Source organism: Nuphar pumila, chromosome 4 (genome assembly GCF_984573655.1).
Source record: "Nuphar pumila chromosome 4, dmNupPumi1.hap1.1, whole genome shotgun sequence".
NCBI classification, from domain to species: domain Eukaryota; kingdom Viridiplantae; phylum Streptophyta; class Magnoliopsida; order Nymphaeales; family Nymphaeaceae; genus Nuphar; species Nuphar pumila.
This window is the reverse complement of record NC_143252.1, coordinates 133,287,531-133,308,826: the sequence shown is the minus strand read 5'-3', so window position 1 is coordinate 133,308,826 and position 21,296 is coordinate 133,287,531.

The following is a 21,296-nucleotide window of genomic DNA, read 5'->3' as shown; positions in this document are numbered from 1 at the left end:
TCTGATTCAGAGTTTTTGCCTTTATAGGAGGAGGGTTTGGGGGCTCCTCCCAACGTGGATAGCATCGTTCAACTTGATTCATTGTGGAGCTTGATTTAGAGTTTTTGCCCTTATAGGAGGAGGGTTTGGGGGCTCCTCCCAGCGTGGGTAGCATCGTTCAACTTGATTCGTTGTGGAGCCTGATTTAGAGTTTTTGCCCTTACAGGAGGGGGGTCCGGGGGCTCCCCCTAGCACGGGTCCCGGGTGTCGTGGTAAAAAATGCATAGGGTATCGTGGTGAGAAAGACATATTTTTGTGCCCCGAAGATGATTATTTAAGACCCAGTCTCTGCACTGCAGGATTATCTGAGAAAGAAATCTCCTTTGGAGGAGGTCATGAACATCAACCCTCTCACTCTCTCTCTCTCCCTTCTCTTTCTGCTTCTATGCACATCCAACAGAAGATCTTACATTGCTCCATCAAGCACCGACTGACCTGCACATTGACTGTTGTGGAGCCTGATTGGAAGAAATCAATGGAAAATCCAACAAGGAGCATGCCAGAATCAAGATGTGGATGTCAAGCGAGAATGGTGTTGTGCAACTCTAATAACACAAAATAATAGGGGTCTGGTCTTTAGTTAAAATGAGGAACGAAATGACAATAGAAATCGCTGAAAATTTACAGAAATAAACTAGACTCAATAACAAAGACACCACTTTTTACGGATTTGGAATATGACCTCCGGTTAGGGAGATATGGCCCTGACAAGTTTGTCCTAATTCGGGTAGCGATTTACAGCGATTTGCTTACTGAATAACACTACAAATCGCTATAGTGATTTGCGGAAGACACTACAAATCGCTATAGCGATTTGCGGAAGACACTACAAATCACAAATCGCTATAGCGATTTGTAGTGTCTTCCGTAAATCGCTATAGTGATTTGTAGTGTCTTCCGCAAATCACTATAGTGTTTCGTTGGAAACCCGAAAATACTACAAATTGTTGTAGGAAAGCCCGATAATACTACAAATCGTTGTTGGAAGGCCCAAAAAAAATTTGGTCCGGAGGGCGCTGCCCCCCGAACCCCCATCCTGTAAGGTCAAAAACTCTAAATCAGGCACAGAAGTAGAGAGAGAAGGGAGAGAGAGTGAGAGGGTTGATGTTCATGGCCTTCTTCAGGGAGAACTCTTTGCCTCCTTTGATTTCTTCTCTAGAAAGAGAGAGAGAGTTTTACAGTGTTTTACGGAGAAAGAAGAAGAAGACTTTGAAGAGTCAACATCATCCTCGACTTTCTGGATGGAGGACATGTTTGTCCTTTTTTTGAACGGAGAAAGAAGAAGAAGACTTTGAAGAGTCAACATCATCCTCGACTTTTTGGATGGAGGACATGTTTGTCCTTTTTTTGAACTGTTTGTTTTTTCTTTTTTGAATGAAGGGCATTTTTGTTATTTTCTCAAACCATCACTTTATGAGAAGAATAGCAAGAAAGGGTACTTAAGTCTTTGCAACAACACCAGAGTCCGATGCAAAGTTATGTCAACATACACGGGAATACGAGCCCCATGTGCTTGTATACGTGGTGCTCATTCAAAGCCCCGAACATAGACGTGGGATTCAGTGAATCATCGGGGGCGAACATACACCACCCTCTCCTTTTAGGGAGGCACTTCTGGTAATTATGATATTAACTATTTTAAACTTCAGGTTTTCTATATGGGATAATTAAATTTCCACGTAAACTATAGGTCTTAATCTCACCAACAACGGCAACAATGAAAGTTGCAAGGTTTGCTCATGGCAGTATATATGCATACACTAACAAATACAAAAACAAAAAAAAAAAGCCAAAAAGTTTTTGTGATTGCATTTTCATAAGACTACTAGTAATGACACCATTAGCAATTGTATGTCTTGGACCAACGTGTTTTGTATAGTGAGTGCCAAGTAGGAATGCACAACTAACTGAGAGGCCTTGGGCTTGGATCATGGCTCTTTGTAAATGAGCTGAGCTTGTACATTGGATTGAGGCTCGAACAAGCAAATGAGTCGAGTTTGATAGACCGATCGAGAGCTTGATAAGGCTCATCCAGCTCGACTCATTGTAAGTGGGTATTCTGGACCTTGTCCCACCCCGTCTGATACAGATATTTCAGACCCTCCCTAACCTGCCCTTTTAACCTTGTTGAACTAGGGTGTGTGTCACCCCCTTTTTGTTTCAGTTTTTGCATAATCGCAGCCTTGCAGGATCTCCCATCGCCCCTAGGACGAACCTCCCAGCTCCCCCTCGCCTCGCCCCAATGGTTGTCGCCCCCTCGCTGGCTTCGTTCTTTCGATGTTGTCTTCCACTAGGCCTCTACCACACTCCCACCAAGACACTACCACATGGTCGATGCAATGGTGCCATCGCCCTTATGCCTCTGAGCAGTCTCACCACCACCACTTGTCCGACTGTGGGCCTATGCCAACCGGCAGTCTTCTACCACCACCACATATAAGGTCTCTCCCTCTCTCTCAAACTTTATCTCTCCCAAACTTTTCTCTGGTTCTTTTCTATCTTTATCTTCAACTCATTCATTCGAGCTTGGGGATTTTTTTGTAGGCTTAAGGGATTTGTTACAACCCAATTTTCAAGAGATGCCCTAGGATCTACGCTTCAAATCATATACACCACCTCATGCCCATAGGAGGTGATTCCATCTCATGTATGGGTTCATTATGTTGATATGGAAGCTTACATGGCTAAAATATATTGTGAAAAAATCAATGAACATATGTCTATACCTTAAGGAATGAGAGTTTGGCACATGTCTATGTTAGAACCAAGGAGTGCCACCCAGCGGTACCCACATTGGGGGGCATCTAATTGATAGAACAAGGTGGGATATCTCAATCTCTCCAAATGTTTCATATGTTAATTAGGTAGAGTAGTCTAGTTTTTATTTCACAGTAAAATTCTTTTGTAGCTTATGGATTAGTTGTTGGATTAGGACTTTACTACAAACCTTCAAGCTATAAATAAAGGTCTGAAGAACCCATTTGGATTATGAATTCAATGACTGAAGATTTGATTCTCAAGGCTCTCTATCAAGTCGTCCCCCTCTCTCTCCTAGGCATCACTTTCCTCTGACGTCTCGCTCACTCTTTGTATTCTTCTCTCTCTACTCTCTCTCTCTCTCTTTTGTCACATCTCTCTCCCTTCTCTGATCCGCATGGCAACCAGAGCCTCTCTAGGTTGGTCCTTCATCTATTTCAAGGGTCTATACATATCTTTACCATGGAGTCATCTCTACTTTGAAAATCGATGTAGGATCCCTGTCAGTCATGGTTTTGCTAATCAACTTTACAAACATGTACCACTCTCTAGACCTTTATCATATATTAATATCAGTGTTTAACATTTCCTAAAGTCACATAAGTAGTCTAGATCAAGACTACGTTCATAGAAGTGGTGCAATCCCTTTTTTATAGGTTGTTTGACCTTCTCTGGCCATCAGGACCTTACTTGACCCTACCTGAATGTGCATAACCCTTACAGACCTTACTAGGACTATCACCTAACCTCTGGAATGAATGACAACCTTAGCTAAGGTCGTACTTATCTTTCAGAACCAAATCTGCACCCTATCAATTTGATAGAATGTATAGTTTTGTCTGTTTGACCTCTTCAGCCTGTTTGACCTCTTCAATGTCTTAAGATGTTCCCTAAAACCTATATCAGACTCAACACACAACCTTAGGTCCCTCTAGAAGTTTTGGACTAGGGCCTTTCAGATCTGGACCACAAGATCTTTTTTATTATTCGCATATCAGACCTAGTTTTGACCTGCCGAATTTAGTCATTCTGACCAGTAGCTTTCCATACTTCCTAATATTAGAGACCTCAGACCCTTACCAAACCATGTCAACTGGTGTATAACACCCCAAACACATCAACGACAGGCCGTAAGGCTCAGAAACCATAGGTACAATCTGCTCCCTTTCGTCAGGCTCCAACTATATTATTTGTCTGTTGTCGACTCAAGACTTCTTACTAGTCTAAATTTTGAACCATCTATATCGGATGATCTAGATGCTACAACAAGTTGATATTAGATCGAATAACATATTATGGATGAATCTTAATCCCTCTGTGATAATTAACTCAAAGAGATTTGTTGGCATGTCAAAAATGCTCAGGCCATTACTGAGTGAACCCAAGCCGAGTTGATTCGACAAAGACAAGAGAACATTGACAAAAACAGCCACTTAGAGAACATTAAGAGGCTTATAGAAGCACTAGGAGATTGGTTGGATGCTCTCCATAAGAAAAGGCATGGCATCGACTGCGGTGCCGACTTTAACGGTGGTTGAAGGGGACACCCAATCGAACCAATTCTCAGGGAGTCACTGCATGAGACATGGGTAAGAAGCCTTAATTTGAAGTCTCCTTTTTTTTATGTTGGGAATGTGCATGGGGAGATTTCTAGGCTTAAGCACTTCTTTATATGTCACAACATGCTTTCAGAGGCACATGTTGTTGAAGTGATTGTCTATCTAGAAGACAACGCCCTTCGATGGTACGAGTGGTTTGACTTCATATATGAGAAGCTCATATATGCTAATTTTGAGAACCAAAAAATAGAGAGATTTGACATCTACGATAATGGCCTTTAAAGGCCCCAATCCCTGCACAATATTCTATGGAGTTGAATACCATGCTTGAAGATATGCCACTAAAGGTGATTTCTCCCCATGCAGGGCTATCACCGATGCCATAATAATGCACCATGGACCAGAAGAACATCCAGTCAGGTTGGCAGCTCAACTAGCCCATGCCACATGATTGCAGTCGTGACAACAACAGTCAAAAATTTTGCAACACCATGCCTACGGAGAAGGATGCACCTGTGCATAATAGGGAAGCACCCTTGTGTGCCACAATGGCCCAGAGCACCCAACCCGCAAGGATTGACACACTTTCAGGTATGCAGGACACTCAAACCAAGCTACCCTTGGCTTGGTCTGACAAGTAGCCAAATGTAGCCTTCCACCCTCTTCTGTTGTAACTCGTGAACTTAATTCTAGGGAATGTTTTTGTGAACATGTTACGGCCACCAATCGAAGTGTGTTTAATCACTCACAAGCCTCCCATTTAGCATGATTTTGTGAGCAATGTGTTCTAGCCTAAAACAAGGGATGAGCATGCTCAATAGGCTACCTTAGATCTTATTGGGCTACCGAGCTGCACTTTCCTCGACTTTGTTGCAACGGGTGCAACATATCAAAGGTAGTATTTGATCCAAGGGGAGAATAACATTACGTGTGTCACTTGCTTGAGGGAGTTCCTACTATCATCTTGAAACTCTGCCCCTACTGATCACGAGCTTGTAGACAAGTCAAGCTCGTTATAAGTGGTGCCACAAATTGTTGTCAGAATGCACGAATGAAGATCGTTGACCCTAGTGGAGTAGCAAAGTTGACCAACTTTGGGGGCAAAGTGGTGTGGAGTGCGGTGGTCTATTACGGTCTGATTTTTAAGAAATGCAATAAGATTTGCGCTTCAAATCCCATACGCTACCTTATGCCTATAGCGGGTGATTTTATCTTGTGTGCGAGGTCAATTATGTTGATGTGGAAGCTTAGAGGGATAAATATAGTATGAAAAAGTCAATGAACATATGCCCATACTAGGAGGAAGAAGAGCCTGGCAGATGACCATGTCAGAACCAGGGAGAGCCACTCGGTAGGGCTTACATAAGGGGGTGTCTAATTGAAAGAACAAGGTGAGATGCCCCTCTCACTAGATGTTTTTCAAGTTAATTAGGTTTTATTTCTTAATTAATTAAGACTTTTATTTAAAGTAGAAGTAATGACAGACGTAAGACTCTAAAATCCTCTCTCTAGTTTAGTTCTTGTTTATATTAAAACTCTTTTATGACTTATGGATTAGTTGTTGGATTACAACTTTAATTCATATATGAATGGAATGGATGAAGATTTGATTCTCAAGGCTCTTTCTAGTCAGCTCCTCTCTCTCAAGTGTCCCTTCCCCCTGACATCTTTTTTTTCTTCTTCTTCTCTCTCTAGTCTCTCTCTCCTCTATTGTTTCTTTCTTTGTTTTCTTTGATCCACGTGTCAATTAGGGCCTTCTTAGGCTAGTCTTTCATCCCTTTCAAAAGAAAAAAACCTCTCGTACCCATATTTTTGTTGTGTAGTGATCACTACCTTTAAACTCAATGTAGGAGCCCTATCAGTCGTGGTTTTGCTGATCAGCCTTCCTTATGAATGTGTTTTAAGTATTTATACTACTCTTTAGACATCTATCATATCTTAGAACTAGTGTCTAAGCTTTCTTAAAGTCACCTAAATCATCTAGACCAAGACTACATTCATAGAAGTGGTTCAATCACCTAAGTCACATACATGCAAATAACATATTTTTGGAGGCCTTTGTATAGTCTTTCCTTAAATCATTAGTGTGATCTGTAATTTTTATGTGTCCTATTTCCATCTTTTCTCTAGAAAATTTGTTAAGAAATCCATTCTGGCAATCTTGTATGTGAACTTATCAAATTGCAAAGGATTACAGCAGTTCACAAAGTTATGCTGACTTTGTAGCTTTGTGATGCAGTGCATCTAGGTAAGCTCGAAGAGATCGTGATGGAGGCATATGTGCGCCTAACTTCAACCAAGCCTACAGGGCTAAAATGTAATTTCAGGTTTCGTTGGGAAGATTTTGGAACTTATTCCTCTGAAATTAGGTTTTGTGTATTTACTTTTATTTTGAATCATTATAATTTTATTTTCTTAGGTTTAGCTTCAATGAACCGATAGGATCTGTTTGTGTCATTGCCGGGTGTACGTGGTTTTCTGGTTTCTTTATTTTTTTTTTGTTTTTTTTTTATCTAATGCCTAGCCGATTGAACCCACCCTTGAGCGGGTTTGGATCCAGCTGGTCAATTTTGGGCCAGTCCAACCGTTGGACCCAAGGACCTGCGCGGTGTTTTAGAATTCCATTTTCCGCCTCTCTCTCTCATTCAGTGTCTCGTGTGGATGCTGCTCTGCATGGAGCTATCATTCAGGATGATGGTCGTTTGTGGGACCTGCGTGTCCAGCTGAGTACTGTGCCAGAGCTAAGGAGGACGAAGAAACTTTGTCTAGTGATGATATTGTAGGAGCTAAGGGACGTTCCCCATCTTGGCTGACCCCTCTCTTATTTATTTTTTGTTGTTTTGCTTGTGTGGACTGATTCAAACTGTTAGAATGCACACTTCTGCTGAATCAAATTCTTATTTATGGCTTGCGTGATTAGTTATTAAATCTAGTTTTCGTTTTGTTGAATGAAATCTGGTTTTTGTTCTTAGAAGGTATCGTTTAGGACATGGACATATTGCGGACTGATATGCATTGCGTTCTTAATGATTGTGAATGCTTGCGGATGTGAATTTGTACTTTTAATTGTTGTTTCATTCTAAGGTGTTATTATTAGGACAAGTCGCATATCCATTTTCACGAATTTTCGTGTTAAAAAAGTTAAGAGAAAACGCTGTCCAAATTATGTTTTAGAGGCGTTCACCAAGTGTTCAGTGAAATGCCTCAACGAGTGTGAACATATCCTTTGCATCCGGTTTTTAACTGCATACTTAATTTTATTTTGACATTAATTAAAGTATCGTTTGCGACTGTTTTCCGGGCTGTTTGGGTTCCCAAAATTGGCGTCCTCAAATTCAGCCCTCAGCCGTGTGAAACCATTTTTTAGTCTAGTGCATGTTCGTTGTGGTCATTCATTTTCTTAATTTGTATGCATTATTTTTTAGCGTGAAGGCTAGTTATGTTCGTTTCGCACTTGGGAACATTCCTGGGGGCCTGTCCCCCTTTTTGGCCAAGTCACTAGTCAAATAAATTGCCACGCTTATCTTTCTGGTCTTTTACTGAACCCAGTAACTTGGGTCTTTTGTTAGCAAATTGTGGGTGCACAAGTGTCAGTATAAACAACTTCAAACTAAAGTTATTTTATTCAATAAATATCTTGTGCTGCTCAGGACAGGCTTAACGAACCGAGCCAAACTTGGGCCAGCTTGGTCCGTTTGTACTTGAGACAAGCTTAACTAACAGATCCGAGCTCAGCATGAGCAGAGCCTGTACACGTATTTGCTTGGCGAGCCCTCTCTGCTCGAACTCTCGTTTGCATCCTTAGTGCCAAGTAACTTTTACGATCGTCTGTTAATTGATTTTAAGTGAGAGAAAACTGAAGCTCACGTAATTCTGTCGTTTATGCGTGCACATAATGGCGACAAAGTGGTAGGCTCGGTCAGTCCTATGGCGTTGAAGAATGATGCTGATGATGATCACAATCATGAACGATTGACCATGATGATGACTAATATTACTTGTAATATCATCATTTAATTAAATAAGCTAATGTAAACACAATGTCCAAATATGGTAGGGACAATTGGGTTAATAAGTTATTTAAGTATGATGTTGGCTTATAATAAGTGTAGGTCATTAATTAGGTCATTTCAAAAGTTAATGAGGCAATATCTCTAGGTAGATCAGATGTAATCGCATTGTCCCCTACACTTGATCTACCCTCCATCTTCTGTTGGGCCCCCACAGCAGACAAGCTAAGTTGTACCCCCAGAGATGGAGGGCACTCAAGTGCAGCGGCACTGTGCAATGTGATGGCACCCGATCTGCCCTTGCCTTTAGGGTAGGTGTCGTAGATTCCACGGAAGTTGGGGTCTTTTGTTATCCGTCACCTTTCAGTCAGCGGGAAACTGCTATAAAAAGCCACACTTAGCTTCTAGACGTGTATAGCCCATAGAAAGGAGAAGGGTCGGGCTTTACCGTATCCACCCCCTCCCCCCAACAACACACACACCCAAGTCGGCGATGGGTAGAAGTCCTTGCTGCTCAAAGGAGGGCCTCAACAGAGGAGCTTGGACTGCTCAAGAAGACAAAATCCTGAGCGACTACGTCAAGTCTCATGGTGAAGGAAGATGGAGAACTCTACCTAAGAAAGCAGGTGGTTTCTTACTCAGAACCCGCACATGAGAGAGAGAGAGAGAGAGAGAGAGGCAGACGGGGTTATTTGATCAGCACCATCAGCATTCTTAGCGTCAACATTATTGTTCTTATAATCATCACTATCACCCTCATCTTGCTCATGATCAATTTTCCTTTAGGCTCATACCGATGGCTTGCCTGGTGGGTGTGCTAAATAAAATTTTGATAGGTTAAGGTATCACTACACCCACTGATTAACGACGAATCTCTCTCTCTCTCTCTCTCTCTCTCTCTCTCTCTCTCTCTCTCTCTCTCTCTCTCTCCACCTCCGGAGAGAAAAGGGCTTTTGATATGCTGGCTGGATCGACTGGATCTCTTGCCTTGGCTGAGTTCGATCACAACCTGGATCAACAGTCCTTTGCTGCCTACGCCACCCACTAGGGGTTTACTATCTAAGAGAAGGCCTATAAGTGACCCCGTATTCCTAGGTTTCTCTCGATATAAAAAAAAAATATCATCGCTACCACCGCCATCATAATTAATCATTATTTTGGTAATATCTTTTTTTTTTTTGAAAGACATTATTTTGGTAATATCATCCATGATGGTCTCTCAAAATCTATGTGCATTTTTTGAATCCCATGTTTGGTACTAGTATCTCTTGTCCATTAGTTTAGAATTGAGATGATCGAAAACAAAGGCTCGTGATTGCTGTATCTTTAACTCTTTTTACAGGATTAAATCGTTGTGGGAAAAGCTTTAGACTCCGTTGGTTGAATTATCTGAGACCCGATATCAAGAGAGGAAATATTTCAGATGGAGAGGAAGAGCTCATCATCAGAATGCATAAGCTCCTTGGAAACAGGTTATCCTTCTCTCTCGATACTTAGTAGATACTTGTAGCCAAATTTTAGGTCTTGGAATTCCAAAAATCTGCATCTTTGGCATATATATTAGGTTGATGGCAGGTGCGCACTTTGGTCTTTCAGTTTCATCTCTGGTTTTGGTCCCCATGGAGTTTTTCTTTTTTCACCAGACCAAAAGACTGTCATTTTTATTTTTTTATTCCACTTTTATTTAACCTTTATTTTCTCTCCCCCTTTAAAGCACTTGTTATCAAATGTATAATTAGTGGTCCCCCTAGGGGTCGCCCACATAGTTTCAAGGTTCCCCACCTCAAGTTCAAATTTCAATGTGACTACCTGCTTCCTCAAGGCAAAGTTCCTTGAGGTAAAAAGGGATGGCAACTAAGTTTTACACCGCTACGAAGACGACTATGGGTGCAGCTAGCAAACTAAGATAAGCTAGGGTTGATCTCCGAAGTGTGATTCTTTTGTATTTTTTGATTGGCAAGCTGGGATTAAGCAGACCCCGACTACATTACAAGAGTTCAATTCACATCCAACTCATTTAGGTTCGGAAACCACTCTGGAGGTTTATCCTTCCAGATTCATGTTGTAAGTAGAATTTCTATTTTAGCTAGATTACAGACCATAATATTACAAGACTTGTCAACCCATATGCATTTAAATGTTACATAATCAAACATCTTTTGAGCCAGGTGAGTTCTTCTGATATTCAATGCCCCCCAATCCTCGATCATGCGGTTGACTGCTGCTACCACCTCCATCCTTTCGAGTCATTCGGCAAGAGAGAAAAGAAGTCTATCCAGCTTTTCCATTCATGATGTTGATCTCAGTTTTCTCCTTAGAAGTCCAACCTATTGGAAGCTTCCTACCAGACCAATCTCTGATACTAAAGCCCAGTACCGTCCAACATTGTAAGCACATGATGTAAACCATTGTTTTTTAACCGCCCCTCATCCGGCGCAGTCCACAGATTAGCATATAGCCACTTTAATTATATCTCATGAGAACTACTTTTTGCAAATCAATAAAACACGGCCTGTAATCTCCTTTAGGATTTCAACCAACACCACTTGGGGGGAGCATTTCCAGCCATCAAATAAACATCTATTTCTTACCTCCCAAACTTTCCGAACTATTATTTGAAACGCAACTTTCCAAGCTTCATTTTTTTTTTGAAAGAAAACTTTTCATGCTTCATTGAAATGTTTATCCTTGAAATTATTTTTGCACCACCAAACAATGGAGCTTACAAGATCTTGGTTGGAATTTTTAGTCTAGCAAAAATCCTCACCCACCTATCTCCACACGTAAAACAATCATTGGGCAACTAATAAAAAGATGAATGGAGCTTTCTTCCTCTTTACGACATAGAGGGCACATACTTGCAATTTGCTGTCCCATTCTTTTAATCTCATTTGAGCACAAGCATGTCCTCTCCCAGATCGGTTCCACTCATCCCCTATGCCATCCCCTAAAATCTTATGATGCAAGCTGTTTTGATCGTCTGACCTTATGGATGGATTCAGCATGCTCTATATTAATAAGAATTGACCCATAGATCGTATTTTTTTAATAAAAAATGTGATTTTTTTAAATCACAAAATTTTGTGTTTTGTCAACCGTTGATTTTTGAATCGTAAAAAAATCCTGCACACAAGTTGGGTTTGGGTGATTCAAATGATGATCTTCACTAAATGGAGTATATCACATTTATAGAGTCTGATTTGATCAAAACAGTTTGCAGCAATGAAATCCCAAAGAGGGGTATGAAGATAAGGATGACTTTGGGGATGAGTGGAACTGATTTGGTCCTCTACGGCCATTCTCCGAGTCAATGATGTGTGTAAAAAAAAAGTTAAACTCGTACAATCCATGAGTCTAAATGCAGGTCTACTAATTAAAGCAACCTCACCCCTTAAAAAGTAGATGAGTTGCCCCCCACTAAAAGTCTCGGACAGTATTTCACCATTATGGGTTCACAACAAACTCATTGAGATTTAAGAAAAAGTAGCTGACTGAAAGGTGCTTTTCAATTATAGATCACTTATATAGCCAGTGAGTTTTGCCTAACTAAAATCAACTCTCTCTCTCTCTCTCTCTCTCTCTCTCTCTCTCTCTCTCTCTCTCTCTCATGAAATGGAGTCTGCTACCTATGACACATTTTGCTGGATTTTTTCTTTCGTGAAAGAAATTAACTTCTCTGAAATGAGTACCTGAATTTAATCACTTTATTAGTGATGAGGACAACGTAGGTGGTCCTGGTTGATAAATTGTATCCAGTAAACGTACAGAATTTGTAAAACTAAAATGGTGAATGACGTAAGGTTGTGTTGTGATGGTGCAGATGGTCTCTAATAGCAGGCAGACTACCAGGGCGAACAGACAATGAAATAAAGAACTACTGGAACACCAACCTGGTCAAGAAGCTGCAACAGAAGCAAGCACCCTCATCTACCCAGAAACGCACCAACCCTAGGAAGACCAAGAATCCGTCGAAAAGACCGGCAAATAAGCAGCAGAGGTGCGATGGCAAGCCGCGAGAGAGCCGGGCGGTTCGCGCGGTGGCCATGAGGTGTATGGACACCATGAATCCACCATCTGATGAGCTCAACAACTGCACGGTAGCATCTAAGAACGAAGCACCCAGAGAGAGTAAAGAGGACACATCCCACATAAACGTTCAGGAAGTGGCATATGAGGACGGTTTAAAGGATGTGAATGTTGGTGGGGGATATGAGATATCCGATTTTATAGACTCTGAGCTGTTGAGATTTCGTGGTGAAGGGTTGGTCAATGATGTAGAGGATGACAATAAAAATGATGGGGTTGGGATGGAATGTGGCGAACCAAGCTATCTTTTGGACCAAGCCATGCTCGACGAGTTGATGGGGGACGCTTGCACTGGACCCAGCTTGGCTTCTGAGATGGAGTCCTTGTGTGTCTTCTTGGACTCGGAAGTGGGTTGGATATGACCATATTCGAATAAGTTTGAAGCCAAAAAGGACAAATATTTAGAAATGTCATAACAAGGCATTGGATCTCTGGTTCATCCTCTCATGGATACGATAATCTAGGGTTTGAATGGCAATACATAAATAAGTTTTAATGGATAACTAGTTCTCCTTTTATGTATGATAGATCTTCTAGAGACATAGCAGTTCACCCAATAATTTTCATGGTGTGCCTTCAAATTTAAAAAAGAGGTCATTTACTCTTCGTGTATATGTGGGCGTGTGCATGTTTCTATGTGTCATATTTTGAATGAATTATTCTTCTTTCAAAAAAAAATCTTTTTTTTGGAAGGAAATAAAAAACAGGAAAAGAAAATCAGGTGACAAGGGGTCACCGAGCTTCCAGTACAATAAAACTACACAAGCTAACAAAAATAAGTGGGTCAGCGGGCGTCATTAGGCAGCAAGCCCGCCTTACCAATTCACCTCTCTCCAGCTCACTGCAAACCCGTACCTGGCCACTTGAGCTGCAAACACTCCAGCAGCTGGCCCCGAATAGTTTGATTCATCAATGCGGTGGAGTTCTCCTTGCCTCAGAATATCCTGTTATTCCTTTTTAACTAAACAATCCGACAAGGAGCCAGCAACGCCACAAGAAAAGCCACTAACAGCCCCAGCTCTCAATTTTTGCTGCAATGATTAGGTGATGCAATGGCGCATTAGATCTACATGGTATGCTCTTGTCATCCCAAAAGTAGTTAACAAGCAGCTGAACGAAAGGGCAGCACCAAAAGAGATGGTGTATATAATGAGCAGCGACATGGAAAACAAAAACCTCTCCTCTTCAAGTTTGCATACTTTAAAATTTTGTCCAAGAGAACCAACCAACCAATAAAAGAGGCTCTGGCTAGTAGACCATCACACCACAAGGCATGGTTCAGGAGCCATTGAACCGTGGGCTCAGAGATTAAATCAAAAGCAAGCTTAAGCATGAGTTTGGTGCCCTTATTGTCTTTCCAAGAAAATTGGACTGATACTCCATCAAGCACCATGGGGGAAAGAAGATCCATTAATTGCATCCATTCATAAGCAACCAGATTGGAAGGAGCATCCCTCAAGGTTATGTCCCATCCCCTACTAGCAGACCACCTCTCCACAATGAGGCTTCCTTTATTCCTTGCTGTTTGGTAAAGAGAAGTGAATGCCTCCAAAAGAGAAGATGAGAGAAGCCATGGGTCCTAAAAAAAAAAAGTTTATCCCATTGCCAACTTTCACCATTGATCCATCCACAATATGCTTTATTTGTTTGCACCAAGATTTTCAAATATCAGAACCTAATCGCCACGTATAGTTATTGGACCACCAACAAGGCCACCCATGGAGCCCATATTTGGATTTCATAACCACAGCCCATTTTTTATCCCCACGACACAAAGACCAAAGCCATTTAATACGGACCCAATGCCCCATTATTGAATGGTTTAAAGAGAATATCTCATGAGACAAGATAGAGAGCCTTACATGCATCAAGTCTGCCCCCAAATAAACCACTTCAACGACCTTTGCATTCTCTTCTCAACACTCCTTAGCATGCTTAGGACTTGAAGATGTAAGGGAATGAAAACCAAAACAAGACGCACCAACACCATCCTCCCAGGTGCAGCAAGAGTGTGCCCCAACCAGCTTTTTTTCCTCCTATTCTCCCTATCCTCCACTTTGGCCTAGTGTGAATCACGAGTGGCCCCCAAGTGCAAGGGGACCCCCAAGTAATGGAGAGGTAAAGAAACCTTTTATGCCCAAAGATGATAGTGGCAGTCGTAGAAGCCATCTCATCTTCATTGAGTAGAATAACCTGACTCTTGGTCTCATTAATGTGAAGACCAAAAATTGATGAGAAGCATTGTAAGATCAACCATGAGTGCCACAAGTTCTATAGTAAGGCCTCCTCAAAGATGAGGCCTTACTATAGAATTTAGGGCTGCCTGGCTGTAGAACCCCTCTAAAAATACCATTCATAACCACAACCTCAAGCAAAGAAGTGAGTCCTTGCATAGCAATGTCAAAAAAAAGAAAGAGAGGGTCTCCCTATTTAAGTCCACTACAAAGGAGCAAACTCCTCTCCCCTACCACCATTCAAACTAATGATAGTGGAAGATGAAGTCAGAAGGCACTTCATCCACGAAATCCAGCGATCACCAAACCCCATCTTCCCCAGGCAAGTGAAAACCCCACCTTACAGAATTAAAGGCCTTAGAAGAGTCCACCTTTAAAACAAAGGTCAGTCTCTTAGACAGGTGGATATGATGTAAGGCTTCATAACAAAGCAGGTTATATGTTCCCCCCCCCCCGAACAGGGCAGTTAGCTACATCTCATGATCGGGGGTCCCAAAGAGCACCACGTATGTAAGCATGTGCATCTCGTATCCCCATGTTTGTCAGCATTAATTAGCGTTGGAGTTTGATGCGATTGCAAAGACTTAAGTACCCTCTCCTCCATTGGTGCAAAAAAAATGACGGTTCTTGAAAAGGAGTGGTTGTAAAGACTTAAGTGCCCCGAAGATGATTATTTAAGACTCAGTCTCTGCACTGCAGGATTATCCGAGAAAGAAATCTTCCCTGGAGGAGGCCATAAACATCAACCCTCTTACTCTCTCTCTCTCTCTCCCTTCTATTTCTGCTTCTGTGCACATCCATTAGAAGATCATACATTGCTCCATCAAGCACCGACTGACCTGCACATTGACTATTGTAGAGCCTGATTCAAAGTTTTTACCCTTACAGGAGGAGGGTTTGGGGGCTCATCCCAGCGTGGGTAGCATCATTCAACTCTCACTCTCTCTCTCTCCCTTCTATTTCTGCTTCTGTGCACATCCATTAGAAGATCATACATTGCTCCATCAAGCACCGACTGACCTGCACATTTACTGTTGTGAAGCCTGATTCAAAGTTTTTACCCTTACAGGAGGAGGGTCTGGGGGCTCCTCCCAGCGTGGGTAGCATCATTCAACTTGAAGAGTTGTGGAGTCTGATTTAGAGTTTTTACCCTTACAGAAAGGGGGGTCTGAGAGTTCCTCCCAGTGTGGGTAGCATCATTCAACTTGAAGAGTTATGGAGTCTGATTTAGAGCTTTTACCCTTACAGAAGGGGGGTCTGAGGGCTCCTCCCATCGTGTTCATGGCCTTTTGCCCTTACAGAAGGAGGGATTTACATTTCGTAGAACACCCGTCACCGGAACGAGATGAACACCCATCACCGGAACGACGGCTCCGCTGAGACCTCCTCGCTAGGGAGAAGAAGACGACGTGGTGGAGCTTCTGCTGGCCATCCTTAGCGCGACTGCACCGACTGGGTTGTTGTCGAGGAGGAGGGCGAGAACGGTGACTCTTAGCTTGGGCAATCTTTCTTTTGATGATTGTGGTTGTAATGTATCGTTGAAGTTAAAATGGGGAATGAAATGACAATAGAAATTGCTGAAAATTTACAGAAATAGACTAGACTCAATAACGAAGACACCACTTTTTACGGATTTGGAATATGACCTCCGGTTAGGGAGATATGACTCTGACAAGTTGGTCCTAATTTGCGGAAGACACTACAAATCGCTATAGCGATTTGCGGAAGACACTACAAATCGCAGATTTGGAATATGACCTCCGGTTAGGGAGATATGACTCTGACAAGTTGGTCCTAATTTGCGGAAGACACTACAAATCGCTATAGCGATTTGCGGAAGACACTACAAATCGCTATAGCGATTTGCGGAAGACACTACAAATCGCGGATTTGGAATATGACCTCCGGTTAGGGAGATATGACTCTGACAAGTTGGTCCTAATTTGCGGAAGACACTACAAATCGCTATAGCGATTTGCGGAAGACACTACAAATCGCTATAGCGATTTGTGAATCGCTATACTGATTTGCGGAAGATACTACAAATCGCTATAGCGATTTGCGAATCGCTATAGCGATTTGCGGAAGACACTACAAATCGCTATAGCGTTTTGCGATTTACGGAAGACACTACAAATACTACAAATTGTTGTAGGAAAGCCCGATAATACTACAAATCATTGTTGGAAGGCCCAAAAAAATTTTGGTCCGGAGGGGAGCCCCCGGACCCCCCTCTTGTAAGGGCAAAAACTCTAAATGAGGCACATAAGTAGAAAGAGAAGGGAGAGAGAAGAAGAAAACATGTTTGTCCTTTTTTTGAACAGAAAAAGAAGAAGACTTTAAAGAGTCAACATCATCCTCGACTTTCTAGATGGAGGACATGTTTGTCCTTTTTTTGAACTATTTGTTTTTTCTTTTTTGAATGAAAGGCATTTTTGTCATTTTCTCAAACCATCACTTTATGAGAAGAATAACAATAAAGGGTACTTAAGTCTTTGCAACAACACCAGAGTCCGATGCAAAGTTATGTCAACATACACGGGAATACGAGCCCCATGTGCTTGTATACATGGTGCTCATTCAAAGCCCCGAACACAGACGTGGGATTCAGTGAATCATCGGGGGCGAACATACACCACCCTCTCGCTTCATAAGCTAGTACCACTCCTTCATGAATCTGCCTCACAGGAATAAAAGCACTCTGAACCAGAGAAATGACCTTATGAATAACCATTTTCAATCCTTCAGTTAAGGCTTTTCTTATATACATAGCCAAGGAGAGCAATAGGTCTGAACTACCCAATATGATCTACCCCCTCTTCCTTAGGAATCAAGACTATCAAAGTCCTACACAGATCCCTAGAAAATTTTGCATTTGTATAAAATTATGCTAATAACTAGAGGAACACCTCCCAGATAGTTTAAAAAAACTCCACTGTGAAACCATCTATACGTAGCTAGATGAAGGCAACACCCAAACCACCTGTCTAATTTTCTCACTAAAGAAGGGGCCCTCAAGAGAGCAAGCCTCTACCGTTGAAAGAGAAGGAAGTAGAATTTTTTGCGGAGAGAGAAGAATGCAAAATAACACACAAATACTCCTTAAAAAAAAATTACCTCCGACAAAACCACATCGCCCTGAACATGATAACCATTAATAGAAATAGCTGAAATATAATTAAGGCAGCTTCTGGAGGGTGCATAAGAATGGAAATAGGCGATGTTTGCATCCCTATGTTGGAGCCAATGAACTCGGCTCCTCTGCTTCCATCTAATTTCCTCCCTCAAACGCCATTCTTTAATATTTTGTGGCAAACCTTCTTGGGCCAAAGAATTCAGCTGGATCTCATGATGTGTTAAATCATCTCCCAAGGAGTCTTGGAGGGCACCCAGCTCATCCTCCCAGGGGGTGATTAAATCAAACTTCGCCCTGCCTTGATGGTTTGACCACTCAATAATTTTGGCTATGTAAAAATCCAAACAAAGATCCAAATCAAAACCGATACGTAAAAGTGAATTTGGATCCAAAAAAATATTGTAATACTGGACTGTGACAAAACATATAAAATATAAGCTTTTCACATATAGAAAATGAAACTCGATCACATTTTGATCCAGATCTTAATTATATCTAACTTAAAATGCCAATCTGAATTCAAGAATTTTTTATTTCCAAATTTGAAGTCACAATTGGATCCTATTGTAAAAATCCATATCCAATAATAACGGATGATCTTGATCAGATATCCAATTCATTTTAAACTCCATAAAATTTCACATTTGTATATTTGTTTGGAAACTGGTAGCTCAAAATGCAACTATGAATTCCACATGGTTTCCCAAACAATTTTAAAATGTATTTGCTAATTCCGTATGGGAATTTTGATGGTGCTACCAAATAGGCAAATGGTAAGTACCAGATCCACAATATTTGTGGATTTCATACTTCCCCTCTCAACTGCTAGATTCCAAACAGGGACTTGGTTATTTTGTGGAAATCGGGGCTATCTCTCATTATGCTTTTGTTAGTTAAGTGAGCAGCCAGTCAACAAGGCTCCACCTATTCGGTTAGGGGCGGTCATGGTTCATATAGCATGAGATGGCCACATTGTAAAGAACTTGGCCCCAAGCACTGGATCAACCCATGGATGTATGACTAGCATGCATAACATTACTAAAAAGAGGCATGTTGGCTTGGGGAGAAGGAGCTGACCGCTTTCTCTTAGGTTTGACTACCACCCGGTGTGTGGGCACCTTTAAGTAACTGATGGGCTCCATAAGGTCTTGGACTGCGAGCCCATTAAGTGAGCGTGGGTTCCTCGTCATTTAAAAAGAAAGAAAGAGAGTGCCAGTCTTGAGTGCTACCAGTCCAATTGAAGCATTCACGAAAGCTAAATCAGATAAACCTTAAAGGAAGACGAACGTTTATCCAAGCAAAAAAAAAAGGCACTTTTGCTCTAAAAAGGCTTCCCGCATGAGAACCCAACCCTTAGATACGGAAAAGTAGGGCTGCACTTAACTTTTCTCTTTTGGCTAGTGCAAGAGAATAGCAGGACTTTGGTTGGTAAGACCTTTGATGACCCATCTGCCCACCGAGGAATGTAAGGTCCAATTGATATACTTTATCTGAGTTTGGTTATGGGACAATTTTCAATATGGATTCAGGTAAAGGTTCAAGTGGCTTAATTAAGTGGTTCCTAGGTCAAAAAAAGACTCGTTTCAAGGTTCATGTGTGGTTTATGATCCAAATATGACCTGTTTCAACTGAATCTGAACACCTAATTGGCTTTGATATAAGATACATTTGGATTGTGTTCCTTTGAGGTCACACTTGATTGGATCTGGAATGAGCATAAGATGGATATGCAACATCAACAAATCGGGTTCGCATTAACTCCATCTTGATCCATGTTTGAATTCAATTTAGTCCTCGGTTCTCATAGGTCTCTCTAACTCGATCCACCATATCTTGGCTATACATCATAGAGTTGAGCGAATGCTAGGATGACTTTATGATGACCGGGAATCAGGCACAGCTATAATATGTGTATGGACCCAATAAAAGAAGGTAGCTGTATCTTACATGTGCCGCATAGACACCTTCAATGAAAACTATATAAAAAAAACACACACATATCATGAGTACTTACAGAAGAAGAAGAATGAGAAAAAATAGAAATTTAGGGAGACACAACCCGGCTGGTTAAAGTGAGTAAGGGAGAAAACAAAGTCCATGTAGGCCGGATCATGAAAGACCCAAATCCAAGTCAGGGTTTTAAGCATCAAATCGAAAATAAGATCCACGTTTCCGACATGGCAGAGTTGGATCTGGGTCTGAATTTTATACGATAATGCTGGACATGGGAAAAAAGGGCTTCGGAAGAAAAGTTGCACATAAATGATTGAAATGAGATGCGTAGCCAATTAGGAATTAATCGTGTAACGACAAATCAACCGGTTGAATGGAAGATGTATTCAAAGTATTACCGGACAAAAGGTGTGTTAGATAGCGAAAAAGAATTAATGAGTTCTGCCAAAATTTTACTCACGCCCGTCCTATATAGATTCGTATATTGTCAGTTATGAAAAAACAAAAAACAAAAGACAACGATCCTTGTACTGAATCACATGGTTAGATTCTAAATGGTTCAGAATAAGGTTATCATGCGTATGCATGTGCATGTTCACACACTGACATAGGAAAACAGGTAACGTCGAACAAATAAAACGCTAGAAGCTTGTCCAGCGTTAGATTATAACCATTAGCAGCAGTCATGACCGCTGCTAATGTCCGAGCAGCGGACGTTTGTCCGATAATAATGGATGATTTGCTCATCCACTGTTACAGGCTTCTCTTTTTCTCTCTCTCCCTCTCCCTCTCTCTCTCTCTCTCTATATATATATATATATATATATATATAGAGAGAGAGAGAGAGAGAGAGACAAATGCATAGGGATGTGCATGCACCGTAAAGCCTCAAAAAAGACCTTTAATGGTGGTCTTAGCTGCCACCAAAATGCTAAAGGTCCTTTTTCTGCCAAATCAATGTGCAACGTGAGTTGTTATGGTTCGATGATAAGGGCATTCGAAGTTACTCACATGCAACACACGTACACTATATATATATATATATATATATATATATATATATATATATATATATATATATATATATATATATATATATATATATATAGAGAGAGAGAGAGAGAGAGAGAGGAGTAGGCACCTACTAAAGTTAGGTGTGGCGTTTTTATAGTATTCTGCAAATCTAACCGGTAGATGTGTTTGGCATGGTCGATCTGGTAGGAAACGATACTTGAATTTTGTCTTTTTTATAACAAAAGCAATTTTTTAAGCTTTGAATATTCATGCAAATTTTAGACCCTTGATTGTCAAATTTATGAAATCTTACCTACTTGTCAGCATTGAATGATCCAAGAGCTGATTCTTATAAAACCAAGCACTTAGAACACATATGTATAGTTAGATCTATGAAAAACAAGAAGAAAATCCCTCAAAGCCTCATATGATGGCAGTAGCTAAGGATGATTATAGGCAGCTATACCCTCATCCGCATTATGTTCTTGCATATTCATCATCCACAATA